Source organism: Rhinopithecus roxellana, chromosome 14 (genome assembly GCF_007565055.1).
Source record: "Rhinopithecus roxellana isolate Shanxi Qingling chromosome 14, ASM756505v1, whole genome shotgun sequence".
Classification (NCBI taxonomy): Eukaryota; Metazoa; Chordata; class Mammalia; order Primates; family Cercopithecidae; genus Rhinopithecus; species Rhinopithecus roxellana.
In genome coordinates this window covers 111,520,284-111,538,604 of record NC_044562.1, presented here as the reverse complement: position 1 = coordinate 111,538,604, position 18,321 = coordinate 111,520,284, and the positions used below count along the sequence as shown (strand labels likewise).

The 18,321-nt window shown below is 35.5% G+C and overlaps 1 pseudogene; it reads right to left on the bottom strand.

Annotated features, from left to right (window-relative positions):
• Positions 1–1,262: 1,262 nt before the first annotated feature.
• LOC104659925 overlaps positions 1,263–18,321 on the bottom strand; it is a 49,418-nt pseudogene continuing 32,359 nt past the window's right edge.

Here is an 18,321-nt window from a genome sequence, read left to right as displayed (position 1 = left end):
CATTTTTCAGAGAAGCCACACTAAGAATGTCAAATTTGAACAAAGACCCAGAGGAGGGACAGAAGCACACAAAGAGGATATCTGGGAAAGAACATGGTAGAAGAAGAAAAGAGACAGTGCTAAATCTCCACAGGGAGGGAATGCCTGTAATGTTCCAGGAAAGGAAAGGAGGTGGGTAGGGCTGAAACAAAGAAAGCCAGAGAAAAATAATAGAAGATGAGTCATAGAGGTACCAAATGAAATTATGGGAGACAGGGAGCAGATGGTGTAGGGCCTTGCAGGCCCAGTCAACTTTCTTGATTTTCTCTCTCCGAGAGTGAGAGGAAGTCACTAGAGGTGAAATGATTTAACTTATGCTTTCACTTTGATTGATAGCTTAAGAATAAATCATAGGGAGAAAGAATGCAAATACGGAGATGGATAAGGAGGCTATTGCCATAATCCAGGCAAGAGATCATGGTGGCTTGAATGAGTCTGCCTGGGGGATGTGAGAAAATATGATTTGTTTTTTAATATGTCTTGAAGATGGAACCATTAGGATTTTCTGGTAAAATGGATATAGGTTGTAAAAAAGGAGAGTCTACGGGTTTTCTTCTAAGTAAATATGAAACTTTAAGTTTATTGAAATGAGAAATTCTTTTAGAGAATAAGCTTTTGGATACAAGACAAATGAGAAGTTCCACTTGGAGTACATTGAATTTGAGATGTCCATTGGATATATGAAGTAAGATTGTCACACATGCAGTTGGAGCTCAGTAGAAAAGTCCAGGATGAATATATACCAGGAGGGACCTTGTACAGATTTCTAACGTATCAACCTTATAATTGCTCTTTTCATTGTGGTAAAAATACATATAACATAAAATTACCATCTTAACCATTTTTAAGCATAAGATCCAGTGGTATTAAAAACACTCATAGTGTCCTGTGTACCTGCTCTTTACAGTCCTTATATGTACTAAATGTTTATGTGGACTGGTGAATGGCTTCTTTTATTATTTTTCTGTAACCTTCTTTTTTCCTACTAATGCTTTGGCTTTAAAATAAAAAATAAAATTAATTAAAATTAAAATATATTTCTTAACATTATGAATGTTAGAATGTACGTTAGAAATCTGTACTCAAGAATTAAAGCATTTTCATTTTTTAAACAAGTATGAAACTATTAAGAAATAACATATTTTGGCATAAAATGAGTCATACAGATCATGCTTCTGCTGGTAGTTTAAATTGAAAAACCATAGCAAATATTATCTCCATATATATGGAATTTTTATTTTATTTAATTCAAGCCTTTAATTTGAGACATGATGGAAAAATCTTGTAGGCACACAGGGAAAGGCATGATTACTGCTGAGTGAAAACGATCTAACTGGAAAGTTTTAATGCCTGTCAGCTAATGTCAAAGCTGAAATTCTGGAAGTATGACATGCTGCAAGGCTGAAAGGAATGGAAAATTAGTGTTCCTCTTCTTTTTCTTCAACAGAATCCACACCAACCTCCTCACAATCCTTTTCAATGGCAGCCATGTCCTCACAGCCCTCAGCAAATGCTTCTTCTCCCATCCCCTCACCCACTTCCCAGTGAACAAAGGAACAGTTGGCATAACTCAAGTCAAACTTGCGGCCTAGGCAAACCCAGGCCTCAGCAATGGCTATGATGTTGCTCAGCATGCACGCAGCTCTCTTTATGTTGGCCAGATTTCCAGCAGGTACCACAGTGGGAAGCTGGCAATTAATGCCAACTTTGAGGCCAGTGAAACACCAATCCTCAAACTGGATGTTGCATTTGGTCTTGTTAGTGGAACGGCAGTAAGTATTGACGTATTTGGGAACCACATTACCACAGTGTAATAGGCAGTAAGCCATGTATTTACCATAGTGATTCACAATCTGGTTGCCTGGCTCATTCCACAATCTGGTTGCCTGGCTCAAAATAAGCACTGGTGACCTCTGCTATGCATGGTAGTCTTACCCAGCAGAGATGACAGGACATATGTGACCAAAGAGAAGAGGATGCAGGAAGAGGGTACCAGGTCAGTCTGGAATTCTGTCAGACTCCATGAAATCTGAGAGAAGCAGTGATGGAGGATAATCTGGCTAAGAAAGCAGTTAAGATTAGGGTAGTTTGGGTGCTCAATATTGGGGTTTCTACAACAGATGCCATAGATGGCCTCATTGTCTACCATGAAGGCACAATCAAAGTGCTGCAGGGTGGTGCTGGTGGTGGAATGGAGTGGTAGAGCTCAACCGCAGCTGTGGAAACCTGCAGGGCTGGGTAAATGGAGAATTTCAGTTTAGACTTTGTGGCATAATCAACAGAGCGAAGTGAACCCAGAACCAGTTTCTCCACCAAAGCTGTGGAAAACCAGGAAGCCCTGAAGACCTGTGCACTGGTGAACCAGCTTGCGACTTTGGTCCAAGACAAGACCAATGTCTTGCCAATGTCGTGATCTCCACAGGCATAGTTATTGGCAGCATCTTCCTTGTCTGTGATGAGCTGCTCAGGGTGGAAGAGCTGGTGGTAGGTGCCAGTGCAAAATTCATCGATGACTGTGGGCTCCAGGTTTATAAACACTGCTCTGGACACAAACTTGCCTGCCCACTGAAGAGGCGTAGAATCAATCATCTCCTTACCCAGTGGTCTTGTCATTTGGCATTGCGTTATTGAGCTGGATGCTGTGTTCCAGGTAGTAGAGCTCCCAGCAGGCATTGCCACTCTGGACACCAGCCTCACCAAGGTGGATGAAGATGCACTCACACTTAGTGGCTACAGGTTAGAAAAGCAAAAGTCAGAAGACACCGGGTCTCTGTTACCATCCCTGACATGTTAAGAGTCAAGTAGGTAACACATTGTATTTGGAAATTGTTTTAAAAAAAGGGCATAAATAACTCATGAAACACTTTAAGAAGAAATGATAATGGAAATTAGAAAATAGTTCTATATGAATGATAATGCAAATACTATAAATGAAAATGTGTAGGATTTGGCTAAAACCACAATTATAAGGCAAAAGCCTTAATTGTGTCTATTAGGAAAGAAGAAAAACCAAAAATCAGCACAACTTCCAGTTTACACAGGTAGAAAAAGAGTAATGAAGTCATCCAAAGAAAGTAGAAAGAAGGAAAAAAATAAAAATGAGAATAGAAGATTTTTAAATGGAAAGTAACCAATAGCTAACCCCATCAGGGGCTGGAGGGAAGCAAAAATGGAGACATTTTGTTCAAGGGGTACATCGTTTATTTACAAAAGATGAATAACTTCTAGAGAGCTGCTGTACAGTTGTACTTAAAAATACTGCATTGTACACTTAAAAATTTGTCATGAGAGTAAATCGTAGGCTAAGTGTTCTTATCACAATAAAAAAATATAGAAACAGAGTAAAAAGTGCTCAAAGTTAATTCTTTACAATAAACTAACACAATAGACAAATCACTAGCAGATTAATAAGAGAGAGAAACTTTAATGAAAACTGGACCACAAAATCACAAAATAACACTTTGCCAATTATTTTGAAAATATATTTTTTAGAAAATAATACACTTTATGGAATAGATTCAAGAATAAATAAAAGTCTGAGTAATCCTATTAAAATAAATGCAATTAAATTAGTAGTCAACAATTTAAGCGTTGGTGGAAAACACAACAAAAATGACAATAACAAAGCCAAACCAACAATGACTGAAACAGGCAAAAACATGTAATCTAAATATATTTACAAGATAATTTCAGTAAACAAGGGTTTGATAGTATCTATTTTATTCACACTGTTCTAAAGAAAAAGAAAAAGTAAGACAGTTCCTCAACAATTTTATATTTTGGTAAACTATACTTTGATAAAATCTGTCAGGGATGTTAATGAAAGAAAATTTCAGACCATTGTCTTTTATAAAAATGGATATAAAAATAATAGCTTAAACATTACCAAATATAACAAAGAAAAACATGCACATTGAAATCATGACAAAGAATGATGAATGTTTTCTTAAGAATGCAAGCATAACAATGTTAAAACATGTATTAGTGTAATTTATCACAATAACAAATTAACAGTTTTTAAAATACATGATTATTTCAATACATGCAGTAAAATCATTCAATAACTCAGGACTCCTTTATAATATAAACTCTTAATAAATAGGAGTAAGAGACCTTATTTAATGTGATAAAAAGTTAGCTACCAAATATTACCCATATTAACCGAGATACCTTATAGTAAAATATTAAAAGCATGCCTTTCAATCGAGAACAAGGCTCCAATGCCTTCTTCTATTCATCATTGTATTGGAGTGCCTGCTAAATGAAAAAGGTATGCAAAATAAATTTGCAAGGGTTAGAAAAATATAAAACTGTCATCATTTGTAAAGATTATGATTACATATATGAAAGTCCAAGAGAAGTTACAGAGAATGATTATTTAAAAATTAAAGAGATTCATATATACAAACAGCAAACAATTAAAAATATAATTTCAAAACATAGCAATCACAGAAGCAATGAGAGTACTAGAAATAGATGTAACTTCACAGAGGCAAGACTTTAATGAGAAAGTCGTAAACCTTTATTGAAAGTTATAAAAGACCTAATTAAATGTACAGATATATTACTTATAAATAAGACTTACTATAACAAATATATGAGTTCTTCCTCCTATTTATCTATAATTTCAAAAAACCCCAATATTTCATCATTTTTATGGAGCATGATAAACTCATCTTAAAATTTGTATTAGACTATAAAATGCCTAAAATTGTTGAGACTTTTCGAGAAACAAAAATGATAATGGTCTACTCATTCAAAATATATTATGAAACTATACTAAACAAAAGTTTAACTGAAAAAGTAATAGATAGAAAAATCCATTTACTGAACAGATCAAGGTTCTACCCACACACACATGGGTAGGACCACATATACATGGTTCGATCTGTTCAGTAAATGATTCTGGGGTAATTGGTTATACATACAGAAATAACTAAGATCAAATATATCCCTACTTTATATAAAACACACATTTTTCTAATTGCATTAGAGGTATGAAATGAAAAGCAAAACTAGAAGATGTTTAGGAGAAGAAAAGTATTTTAAAAATGTTGCTGTTCCTATATTTCTTAAGCAAATTACCCTGAAAAGGATGAAAAATCAATCTGGATATAGAGAAGATATTTTCAGTTCAGAAAACCAAAATTTATTAGTGTATGGAATATGCAAATAATTTCTTCCAATCAAGAAAAAGAGAAGCTAGTTATTGAAAATGTTTAGCAAGAGATAATTGATAGAAGAGACCATAAACTGCAAATTAACATTGAAAGAATGTTATATTCCATTAAGGATATGCAAACTAAAACTGCAATAAAATAACATTTTATATCCATCAGATTGGCAAAAATAATGTCTGATAAATTCAAGTGTTGGGAAACCAGGTCTCCTGTTGTCTGTGGTAGCATAAATTGGTAGAGATATTTGAATTGAATAGAAATTTGGTAGAGTGGTTTGGAAGAATTTGTCATGCATATTAAAACTTGTAGCTGCATTTCCAGAAGTCTTTCATAAACTCCTGCATATGTGCACAAGAAAACATAGAAAGGTGTGCTAATTTCAGCACTGTTTGTAAAAACAAACACACGGAAATAGCCTAATAATTGAAACAACGTAAGTAAGGGGATGGATAACAAACCATTGTTTATTCACTGGAAAAGATATCAGACAAAAGTGAAAAATATAAAAATGAATGAATTATATCTACCTACGTCAACAGGTATAATTCTCAAAAAAATACAATGCTGACTAAAGCAAAATGACACTAAAATACTTAACATTTGATACCATTTATGTAAAATTTTATACATGAAAATAATATTGTATATTGCAGTAGATACATTTACATATACTAAAAGTACAAAAACAACATAGGTGAATAGAAACAAAAACTAAAGAATTGTATTTATGAGGTGTGAGTGGGAAAGAAGAAGTGGGAGCAGGAAGGGCTTTTGTCTTAGTTGTAGATTTTTTTAAAAATAGAGGAAATTGAGCCAAATGTAGAAAAATATTAATATCTCCTAGGCATCAATAGGACCTATAGTTTTCAGTTATTCCTTGCAATATTTTGTTATTAAAAATTATAACAAGAATGCATGAAGTATTGTGACTGCTTTAACATTCAGGTTCTATAGGATCACTGAAAACTACATAAGAAAACCAAATTATTTGGTTTCAGTGAATGTGTGAAATGCATTTGGATTTGGTGTCACTGATATACTGCATTTAGGAAGAAATAAATTCAATACACAGGAAACTGATAAATGTATGATTTTTATAGAAATAAATATTAAAATTTTTACTTATGAAATCTTGTTGTCCCATTTCCTTCCCTCCTACTCAGATAGAGAAATATGTATCTGAAATCATATATTACGTCTATGAGAAAATGGTATGAAGCACAGATATCATCTCTGTGTAAGTTTTCAGTAATGCTCCACATGTAAAAAGTAAATAGTTGTTCTTGAAAATAAAGTCTATTATGCCTGATAAATACTGCCCTATGCCATGGTCTAAAATTTTTCATTATTTAAAATGTTACAAAGGCATAATTAACAATTATAATCAATATTTCTCATATTACATTCTATTTGAGTTTAATAATATGAAATTAACTTTTTCTTCTGGAGTCATTCTGCTTTACTATCTCATTTTCCTTCAGCAGTAATTATTCCAATTTGTCATGGTGTTACAGCAAAAATCCAAAAAACACACAAAAAAAACCCTCTAAGCTCTTCTTGATGCCCTAAATTTTCTTGGATTTCACCAGTTTTGTTTATTAGGTCATACAAGATCTAATTCTATATTAGCTGAGTTTATGATTTAATATTGATAGTGAGAGTGAAAATAATTTGGCCATTACATTACTCTCTTAAAATGGAAAGCTCTGTAAACACAGACACCTCTTATTAGCTCCATCTAGTCTTTGTTGCCATTAATCAGCATTGGAGATTGAGAGTTTTAGATCATTGTTTTTAAAATTGGTACTTGCTCAATTTCATAGCCTCCTTTACGTGTCTTGAAAACACATAAAACTGAGATATCTAAAGATCAAGACCATAGGGCACAGGATTTTCATCAAGCAGAGGGCACTAATTTGCACATATCTTTATTTTGCTAAATGATTACTACCAAGTGCAGATTAAGGCTTTGTACTAAGGTAATGTGGAGAGCTTTCAGGAAAGGCTATCCTGGGTCCAGAAGCTTAATGTGTAGGAAATCCAGTACTACAGATTAAACTAGTCTTGTAAGTCTTTCTTCTTCTTTACAGTCTCAAGAAGAGAGCTATCATCAAAAGAAACTGCAGTGGTAGTCATTTTATTTACATCACGTTCATGTGCATATACTCTGTGCTACAATCTTCAAAATTATGTTTATTGCTAAACTTTTTCCAGAAAACCCAAATCTAGTGTACGTTTTGTTTCCTTCTTAGATATTTTACCTGTTTTGTTGGCATGCACAACTTGAGGTAAGCCTGTTTCATCTTATGAGATTGAAACAAAACTCTTTTTGATCATAAGTATAGAATTGGACAATTCAGAGCAATTAGTGCTCTTATTGTCTCAGTGCGTGCCTTTGAAATGTTTATAGTAGGCTACGTTGTGAAGATATTGTGAAAGTATTTTTATGTTTCAAGATAGCAAACGCTTTGAATAAATCAGTAAAAATAAATTTTATTGGAAATTCTTGTTTTCATACAGATTTTTGACTTTTCTGTTGATAACCAAACATTGGAGTATTGCTCATTTTTGCAGAATTTAAAGGTGTCTCAAGCAGCAGACTACTAGGATAAATAAAAATTAAAATGTATTTTCCTAGAACACCAGGAAAACATTTTAAATTTGAATTCATTTGGAAATGTATTTGTCTTTTTGTTGAGTACCTATCCAATGAATGACTAATTAGGTCCCATTTATTAAATAATAAAGGACTCTTGCGTTGCTATCATGGAAGCTACAGTGTAATCAGGATGACCAGGAACATATATAGGAAAAGTTGAAAAATAAGGCTAAATTACAGCAAGAGTAATGAAGATTACCCTTCACTAAGAATACTAATTCCAGAAGATAAGAGGCCACATAATGGGTTGGAGTGTTGAGAAAATCTATCGGAGTTTGAGCTGTAGAAGTTTAGGATGTAAGAAAAATTTTAAGATGAAACTTTTAGAAAAGCACATTAAATAGGCTAGGGAAACTGAGAATAGAAAGAAGGGGAAAAATTAATAAAGATTTAGCTAAGAAGACAAGATCAAAGAAAGATGGGGGAGAAAAGAAAGATGGGGGAGGTTGAGTTAGACATTAGCCTTGGGAAAAAAGATAGGCGTGTATTCACTGATAAATATAGAAAGGAAAAGACAGGTAAAAGTTCGAGATGTTTGGAACTTAAAAATTGTTTTAAAGACTCTATTTGACATATTGTTTGCATCATATGAAGTTAAAGGTATTAGACTATTTTTTTAATTTATACACCAGCACATTCATATGGTTTAACATACTCAATCAGCTACTTCCTACTTTTAGTCTTCATATCTTGCTTTCTTTTTCTCTAATATGTGAGGTTTTTATCATAGTCTCACATATCAAATAGTTTTTTGTTTCCTTTCCCAGTTAGAAAATTATTTTAGGAAGACAGGAATTTTTCTGATGTTATTGTTATTGAAAAGCCATTGCAACGAGAACTTGTAGGAATGGTGTTTGATACTGTTAAGTGAATAAATAAGCTTGTTTATACTTTTTGTTTTTGCTCTTCATTATTTTTCCTTGCTTTCTAATTAAAGATGATTTTTGGAATTATCAAAAAGTAAGACATACATTCAATACAGAATCAAGGATGATCAAAAGCAATGCTGCTTCCAAAGAGGGCCCAACTGAAACCAGGTAGCATGAATGTGCAGTGGGCAAGATCGCTGTATTTCTAGGATGAATGCTATGTTAGTCCATTTGCATTTCTTTCTATAAAGGAATGGCTGAGGTTTATTTGGCTCACAGTTCTGCAGGCTGTACTAGCAAGGCACCAGCATCTGCTTGGCTTCTGGTGAGGCCTAGGAAGTTTTTACTCATCACAGAAGTCAAAGTGGGAGCAAGTGTGTCACATGGCAAGAGAGAGAAAGCAAGGAGTTGGTGGGGGGAGTGCCACATGCTTTCAACAACCAGGTATCTTGGGAACTGATTCTACTCATTACTGCAGGGAGGGCACCAAGCCATTCACGAGGGATCTGCTACCATGTCACAAATGCTTTCTTCCCATCAGGCCCCACCTTCAACACTGGGGATCACATTTTAACATGAGATTTGGAGGGAACCAACATCCAAACTATATTATATGCTGTTTTTAAAATACTGTATTATAAAGTGCTCCTTATAAAATTCCAGTGGTGGACAAAAAATTGAATTGGAGATAATTACTAGAGAAAGGAATTGATTCATGTAAGAAACAAGCAGGGTCCAGGTGAGGTTTTCCAGCATAGCCATGAGGCTAATAAAGATAGTAGCCATCAGTTGACAATTGATCCTAGCAAGGAAAAACACCTTAGCGGGTCTGGGGAAGTGGGAAATTATGTTTGTAAAGGGGAAATACGAAGTTTAATATAGAGGGGATGGTGATCAAACGGAATTTCTGGGTTGAATCTTCTTCATAAGTAGAGAAATAGTATGCATCTCCTTTACTCTGAAAGAACACTGCCTGGGTTTTAAGAAACTAGGCCCTATCGAAGTAGCCAACATTCTTGTCCAGTCACCAAATACCCTCTTCTTCCTATCCTGGTTTATGTGCATTTCTTTTTAAATTCTAGTAAGCCCTTTCTTACTCCATTAAGTGTCCATATATATTATGTCTTTCTTTTTTTTTCTCTCTCTCTCTTTCATGCAATACCTCCTGGCATCCATGTATCACCAATTAAAAGGGTAAAAGGGTAAAAAATACCTGCAAATGATAGGTATTAATAGATAGGTAGGTAAGTAGGTAGCAGGGGGAGGAGAGAGAGAGAGAGAGAGAGAGAGAGAGAGAGAGAGAGAGAGAGAGAGACTAAGTCTAGCTTATAATTTCAGGGGAATCTCAGATCTCTTGAGTCTTTAAGGATTTTTTTAATTATTATAAGGATTTCAATCTGACAAAAGGTTTAAATCATTACTATATAGTTTCCTTGTTGAAACATATTGAAGAAGACTCAGTCAAAATATTTGTTGGCATAACGTTCATTTTAGGAAATCAGAGCATATCTACTTCCTTTAAATGTCCTGAAGTTCCCACTTTATTTGTTGGTATGTCATACAAACAGTTTCTGTGATTTACTATGAACTTAGTGAATTGAATAGCTTTTAATATGATTTTTGTCTATTATTAAACATATGTGTAATTAACTTTAAAGAATTTTTATGTTTATGAGTTGGGAGTTCATTTGACAAAAAAATGACTGCCATGTGTGAAATTGTGCTAAATAATCAGAAAAGTAACTTTTAATAGAGCATGGTTAATTTTACCTTAACTTGGTAGAGATAGTTATATCATCTTGGCAGTGTTATTCTACAATCTCAAACATCTTCCAGAGATAAAGCAGCAGCATCAATTAAAAATTCCAGAGCAAAATTAATGTCAGACTTCAAAATGAAAATATTTAATTTTCAAAATTTACCCTCTGCTGGTATTTTGAAGTATAAAATGTATTTACCTTATATTGCTAAAATAATGAGATCTAGCATTTATAAAATATTATACATTTGCCTTCTTCATCCAAATGTTTTTACATATACTCCTTAATTTTGCCCTCACCATCATCTATTTTTGACAAAATGTTTGACCAGGATTTTAAATATAAAAAGGGCAGTAAGCACTTAATATTTATATCATTTTTAATTCATCAAAAATGTAAATTTTATCTTCACCAGGAGAGTGAGTCACTAATAGACATAAGAATATGTTGTATTTATAATACATTTTACAGGGATTGCTTTGTATGCATTTAGACTGCAAGTGGGAACTACAATCACAGGAACTGTGTGAATCATTATGTTTCACAGTATGAGATGCCTGGCCTCAACTGTAAGTGATGAGAGTTTTAGGTTGGACTTACTAAATGTGTAATTATATACAGAGATAGCAACATGGACTATCAAGGTTTGAGAAGATTTGTACATACTTTGAACCCTAGAGCACATGACTTCCAAGAAACAACTGGAGGCATAATTTTCAAAATAAATAGCCAATTTTAATTTGTGTTTTTCTGTGGGGGAAACACAAATTAGTGAAAGTTTGCTAAAATGTTATAGGTTGTGAGTTTTTATGATACCATCTGCTGTTGTAGCATAATTAGATATTTTTAAAATAACTTTTAATTTTGTGACAAGTGACCCTTTACATATGTGATTTATAAAGTGATTGTATTTACATGTGGTGTATTCTTTTGAGATTCTCATTAATACTAATGGCTTCCTGTCCCCTAAAATGCAAATGATAGGTATTAATAGGTAGGTAGATAGGTAGGTGGGGGCGGGGGGGAGAGAAAGAGACTAGGTCTAGCTTATAATTTCAGGGAGATCTCAGATCTCTTGAGTCTTTAAGTATCCATTGATCTCAGATGCTCTCCTATGACAGTTACTTCATATATTTGAATATGTCAATAAACTGCTTAGATTCTGGATATAGAGAACTCACCTGAGGATAGTTATGTTATTTTGATATAAGACCCCTGCTTGAGCTACTCATTTAAAATTTTACAAACGAAATAACCTACTTAAATTGAAATCCTCACCAGCTCTTACATTTCTATATAGGGTTTAAACTATTTAGGATTATAAGGAGGGATGAGATTTAAAAGTTGACATAGCCAGTCGTGGTGGCTCATGCCTGTAATCTCAGCACCTTGGGAGGCTGAAGTGGGCAGATCACAAGGTTAGGAGTTCAAGATCAGCCTGGCCAACATGGTGAAACCCCTTCTCTACTAATAATACAAAAATTAGCCAGACATGGTGGCACATGCCTGTAATTCCAGCTACTCTAGAGGCTGAGGCAGAAGAATCACTTGAACCTGGGAGGCAGAGGTTTCAGTGAGCTGAGATTTTGCCACTGTACTCCAGCCTGGGCAACAGAGTGAGACTCTGTCCAAAAAAAAAAAAAAAAAAAAAAAAAAAAGTTGACATATTTGGGTATACTCTATTTTACTAGGACAAGTTTTATGGTTGCCTAGTTTAAGTTAATAACCTAATTTTACCCTTTCTTTTTGTCTTAGGTCTTGAGCATCTTTCCAGATTTTTTCTGCTGGGCTCACCATTATTTTGGCTTTGAAGCTCAATGTGATAGAGATGATCATGAGGCATGCCATGTGTAGATGTCTTTCAGCTAATAAATGACCATCCTCAAACTGAGCTTGTCAATAGTGGCTTTTCAGATGAGAGCAGGGACAGAACCTTACCTAGGTGTGCACTTGGCTTGATTTAAATTACAATTGCACAAAAACAGCAAAGAAGTTAGCAGTAGTCTTGCCCCTTGATTCTTGAGACCGTGTTCAACTGATTACAAAAGACACAGCAAGTTCTGGCCATCCTCCTGCTCCCTTTCTAGGCTTCTAGCCCCTCATTTTGCCTTACAGCAGAGCTCCACTGGACAGGCAATTAGCATGGGATTGGAGGCCATTCTCCAGCTTTCTGCATCTGCCAAATGATGGAGAGGGTTTGCCTTTTTCAGATCTTTCTGAAAGGGATCACCCATTTCTTTTAAACATCTAATATATTTCAAACAGGATGGCTATAAAAAGTAACCAGTTACATGTATAACACTATTGCTTTCTCAACAATCAGTGAAGACAGTTGGATTTACAGCCAGAAGACAATCACATTATATTGAACCACATATTCATACTTCATTTATTTCTCCCTCAAGCACTGCAGCTATAATAGCTCCTAGGAAGCTTTAAAAATACGCAAGAACGTTTTAAACCTCCAGGAACACTCAGACTTCAAACTACTTTTTCTTCTTGTATAACATCTTTAAATAATTAATTATTTCTTTTGTTTCTTTTTTAGTGTTCTTGTTTGGGAAATATTAAGATAACTGGGAATGGAAAAAAAAAAAGGAGAAGGAATTTGTGATTTTTCAATTTCCATAAAATCAACAACCTTGCTTTCTAGAGTGGATTCTTACAGAGGTCAATGGTACACTTGTGTGTTGTTGAAAATTGTTAGCACTCCTATCTAAATGCCACAGGATAGTATTCCAAAGACTGTGAACAACAACTCCAGGGCTCCCCGGGATCCTCAGTTGCTATTACCACCAGTGGATTTTTTTGAAAATCATTTTTAAGAAATGGTCATAAGCAGGAATCAAATGGTTTGGAATGAATCTGTTTTGTTGGAAGAAGGGGTTTAATTAAATTTCGAGCTGCACAAATTAATCTGGACTTTAGTGAGGGCCTGAAAATTGATTAAAGTGTGAGCACCTATTCAGAAAGTACTTGACCAGGAAATAAATTCATTTCTTTGAGGTCAGTGACCCTACAAGTTGACAAGTGATTCAGACTAATACACACCTGGGTTTCAAGTTTCACATATTGCTTGGCAGGAGCTTCTGCCCTATCCCCTACCCCCAGTGCTGCTTATCATCCACCTCATCTAGTTGTCACCTTTTTCTCTGGACCATTTTTCTGACAGAAACCCTTTGCAGAGTTTTTTTTTGAGGGGGTCAGGGGGTTGGGGGGCATTGCAATCAGTGCAATGTTTCATTTTACTTGTTTTATTCAAGATTGAATCATAACATTATGATTTAAAAATAAGACAGAAAATGACTACCTAGATTAAACTTATCCTCTTAAAGATAATAAATGTCCATCAAACAGAATGATTTATAAAATAGTTTCATAAAATCCCACTTGATTTAATGATCTATCTAATGTTTTGCAATGTCTTTTTTTTTTTCTTCTTGGGAGCTAAACACACATAGCACGCACTCATGTGCGTACACACACACACAGGCACACACACAGACATGCCAAGCATTTGGAGACTCTCCTCTATATTATCTTTAGTAATACAAGGTTGGGGGTCAAGTCTAACTGTAAGTGAATATTGAAATAATTAGAGCAATTTTGTGTGAGAGTAAGGAAAAAGATTTACTGTTTATTCTAAGAAGATAGGAAATTGCAAAAATAAAAAGTATCGTTGATTTCAAAGGATAACTTGAAACAGGATTCAGTCTTGCTACCCTCATTTAAAAAATAAGAAATTGTGGCCTTAGAAGGTTCTGATCTACTACATTTTTTCATAGTTCACACGAAGTGGCAATGGGATGATTTAAGGTGTTTTTATTTCCCCTTGATTTAATGTCAAGTATAATTTAGTGGACAATTATATGCAATACCTTTGATAATTAATTTTCCACACGAAATTAAGCTTTGGCAATCCTTCTCTTAGTCTGGTGTCATTATTCTTGTAGAATAATGTACACGTTAACTTTGTTTTCTTTTCTCTTTCTCTATTAATGCTTGTTTTTTTCAAATAAATATTAACTATTCCACATAACTTCTAAGTTTCAGATTTTAATAATAATTTTTTTATTACAGGGTCAGCATATCCTTTGCAAAAAAAAAATCCTTAGCAAATACCTAGAGAAGTTAGAGTTTAGCAGAGCAGGACTTTTCTTCATTTTTTAAATTAAAAAATTGAATCAACTCTGTGTGTACTTCAACAACTTTCTACCCTCAGAAGAGAAGATTTTAATATGGTTAAATCCGAACATACATTTGAAAAAATTAGAAATAATGGCCTTATCAGATAGTTACTTATACTTTTTAAAAAATACTTTAAGTTCTGGGATACATGTGCAGAATGTGCAGGTTTGTTACATAGTATAAACATGCCATGGTGGTTTGCTGAACCCATCAATCCGTCATCTACATAGCTATTTCTCCTAATGCTCATCTACATAAGTATTTCTCCAAATGCTATCCCTCCCCTAGTCCCCTACCCGCAACAGGCCACAGTGGGTAATGTTTCCCTCCCTGTGTCCATGTGTTCTCATTGTTCAACTCCCACTTATGAGTGAGAACATGCAGTGTTTGGTTTTCGGTTCCTGTGTTAGTTTGCTAAGAATGATGATTTTCAGCTTCATCCATGTTCCTGCAAAGGACGTGAACTCCTTCTTTTTTATTGCTGCATAGTATTCCATTGTGTATATGTGCCACATTTTTTTATCCAGTCTATCATTGATGGGCATTTGGGTTGGTCCCAAGTCTTTGCTATTGTGAACAGTGCTGCAATAAACATGTGTGCATGTGTCTTTATAGTAGAAGGAATTATAATCCTTTGGATATATACCCAGTAATGGGATTGCTGGGTCAAATGATATTTCTGGTTCCAGATCCTTGAGAAATCGCCACACTGGTTTAACTTCCACAGTGGTTGAACTAATTTACACTCCCATCAACACTGTAAAAGCATTCCTATTTCTCCACAGCCTCATCAGCATCTGTGTTTCCTGACTGTGTAATGATTGCCATTCTAACTGGCGTGAGATGGTATCTCATTGTGGTTTTGATTAGCATTTCTCTAATGACCAGTGACAATGAGCTTTTATTCATGTTTGTTGGCCACATAAATGTCTTCTTTTGAGAAGTGACTGTTCATATCCTTTGCCCACTTTTTGAAGGGGTTGTTTTTTTCTTGTAAATTTGTTTAAGTTCTTTGTAGATTCAGGATATTAGCCCTTTGTCAGATGAATAGAATGCAAAACATTTTCCCATTCTGTGGGTTGCCTGTTCACTCTGATGATAGTTTCTTTTGCTGTGCAGAAGCACTTTAGTTTAATTAGATCCCTTTTGTCAATTTTGGCTTCTGTTGACATTGCTTTTGGTGTTTTAGTCATGAAGTCTTTGCCCATGGCCATGTCTGGAATGGTATTGCTTAGGTTTTCTTCTAGGGTTTTTATGGTTTTAGGTCTTACATTGAAGTCTTTAATCTATCTTGAATTAATTTTTGTATAAGGTGTAAGGAAGGGGTCCAGTTTCAGATTTCTGCATATGGCTAGCCAGTTTTTCCAGTGCAATTTATTAAATAGGGAATCCTCTCCCCATTGCTTGTTTGTGTCAGGTTTGTCAAAGAACAGATGATTGTATATGTGTGGCATTAATACTGAGGCCTCTATTCTGTTCCACTGGTCTATATATCTGTTTTGGTGCCAGTACCATGCTGTTTTGGTTACTGTTGCCTTGTAGTATAGTTTGAAGTCAGGTAGCATGATGCCTCCAGCTTTGTTCTTTTTACTTATGATTGTCTTGGCTATATGTGCTATTATTTGGCTCCATATGAAATTTAAAATAGTGTTTTATAATTCTGTGAGGAAAGTCAGTGGTAGCTTGATGGGGAAAACATTGAATCCATAAATTACTTTGGGCAGTATGGAATATTTTTCCATTTGTTTGTGTCCTCTCTTATTTCCTTGAGCAGTAGTTTGTAGTTCTCCTTGAAGAGGTACTTCACATCCCTTGTAAGTTGTATTCCTAGGTATTTTATTATCTTTGTAGCAATTGTAAATGGGATTTCACTCATGACTTGGCTCTCTGTTTGTCTGTCATTGGTATATAGGAATGCTTGTGATTTTTGCACGTTGATTTTGTATCCTGAGACTTTGCTGAAGTTGCTTATCAGCTTAAGGAGATTTGGGGCTGAGACGATGGGGTTTCCTAAATATACAATCATGTCATCTGCAAACAGAGACAGTTTGACTTCCTCTCTTCCTATTTGAATACGCTTTATTTCTTTCTCTTGCCTGATTGCCCTGGCCAGAACTTCCAATACTATGTTGTATAGGAGTGGTGAGAGAAGGCATCTTGTCTTGTGCCAGTTTTCAAAGGGAATGCTTCCAGCTTTTGCCCATTCAGTATGATATTGGCTGTGGGTTTGTCACAAATTGCTTTTATTATTTTGAGATACATTCCATTAATACCTAGTTTATTGAAAGTTTTTAGCATGATGGGGAGTTGAATTTTATTGAAGGCCTTTTCTGCATCTATTGAGATAATCATTTGGTTTTTGTCATTGGTTCTATTTAGGTGATGGATTACGTTTATTGATTTGTGTATATTGAGCCAGCCTTGCATCCCAGGGATGAAGCCAACTTGATCATAGTGGATAAGCTTTTTGATGTGCTGCCGGATTTGGTTTGCCAGTGTTTTATTGAGGATTTTTGCATTGATGTACATCAGGGATATTGGCCTGAAATTTTCTTTTTTTGTTGTGTCTCTGCCAGGTTTTAGGATTAGGGTGATGCTTGCCTCATAAAATGAGTTAGGGAGGATTCCCTCTTTTTCTATTGTTTGGAATAGTTTCAGAAGGAATGGTACCAGCTTCTCTTTGTACCTCTGGTAGAATTCGGCTGTGAATCCATCTGGTCCTGGACTTTTCTTGGTTGGTAAGTTACTGCCTCAATTTCAAACATTCATGTCTGCTGAAGCTGCGTCTACAGCTGGCCCTTCCCCCAGGTGCTCTGTCCCAAGGAGATGGGAGTTTTATCTATAAGCCCCTGACCAGGGCTGCTGCCTTTCTTTCGGAGATGCCCCACCCAAAGAGGAGGAATCTGGAGAGGCAGTCTGGCTGCAGCAGCTCTGCTGAGCTGCAGAGAGCTCAGCCCAGTTCGAACTTCCCGGATGGCTTTGTGAGGGGAAAACCGCCTACTCAAGCCTCAGTAATGGTGGACGGCCCTCCCCCTACCAAGCTCCAGGGTCCCTGGTTAACTTCAGACTGCTGTCCTAGCAGCAAGAATTTCAAGCCAGTGGATCTTAGCTTGCTGGGCTCCTTAGGGATGGGATCCACTGAGCTAGACTACTTGGCTCCCTGGCTTCAGCCCCCTTTCCAGGGGAGTGAATGGTTCTGTCTGGCTGGAGTTCCAGGCACCACTGGGGTATGAAAAAAAAAACTCCTGCAGCTACCCAGGCTGGGTAGCCTCTGGGGAGCTGGGACTAGAGATGCACGCCAGAATTCCTGACTAATTTTTTGTGTTTTTAGTAGAGACAGGGTTTTGCTATGTTGCTCAGGCTGGTCTCAAACTCCTGGGCTCAAACAATCTGCCTGCCTTGGCATCCCACAGTGCTGGGACTACAGGTGTGAGCCACCATGCCTGGCCTATAGTGATTTTTTAATGTATGAATTCATTTAAAAATAATCTCTATTTTCTCATATATATCAATCATGGAGATTCAGGGGTATTTCTCCTTATGTATTTCTCACTCCCAAATCAGCATTATACTTGAGAGTGAATAATGAGCGTGTACATTAAAGTCAGGAAAAAATGTCAGGATGC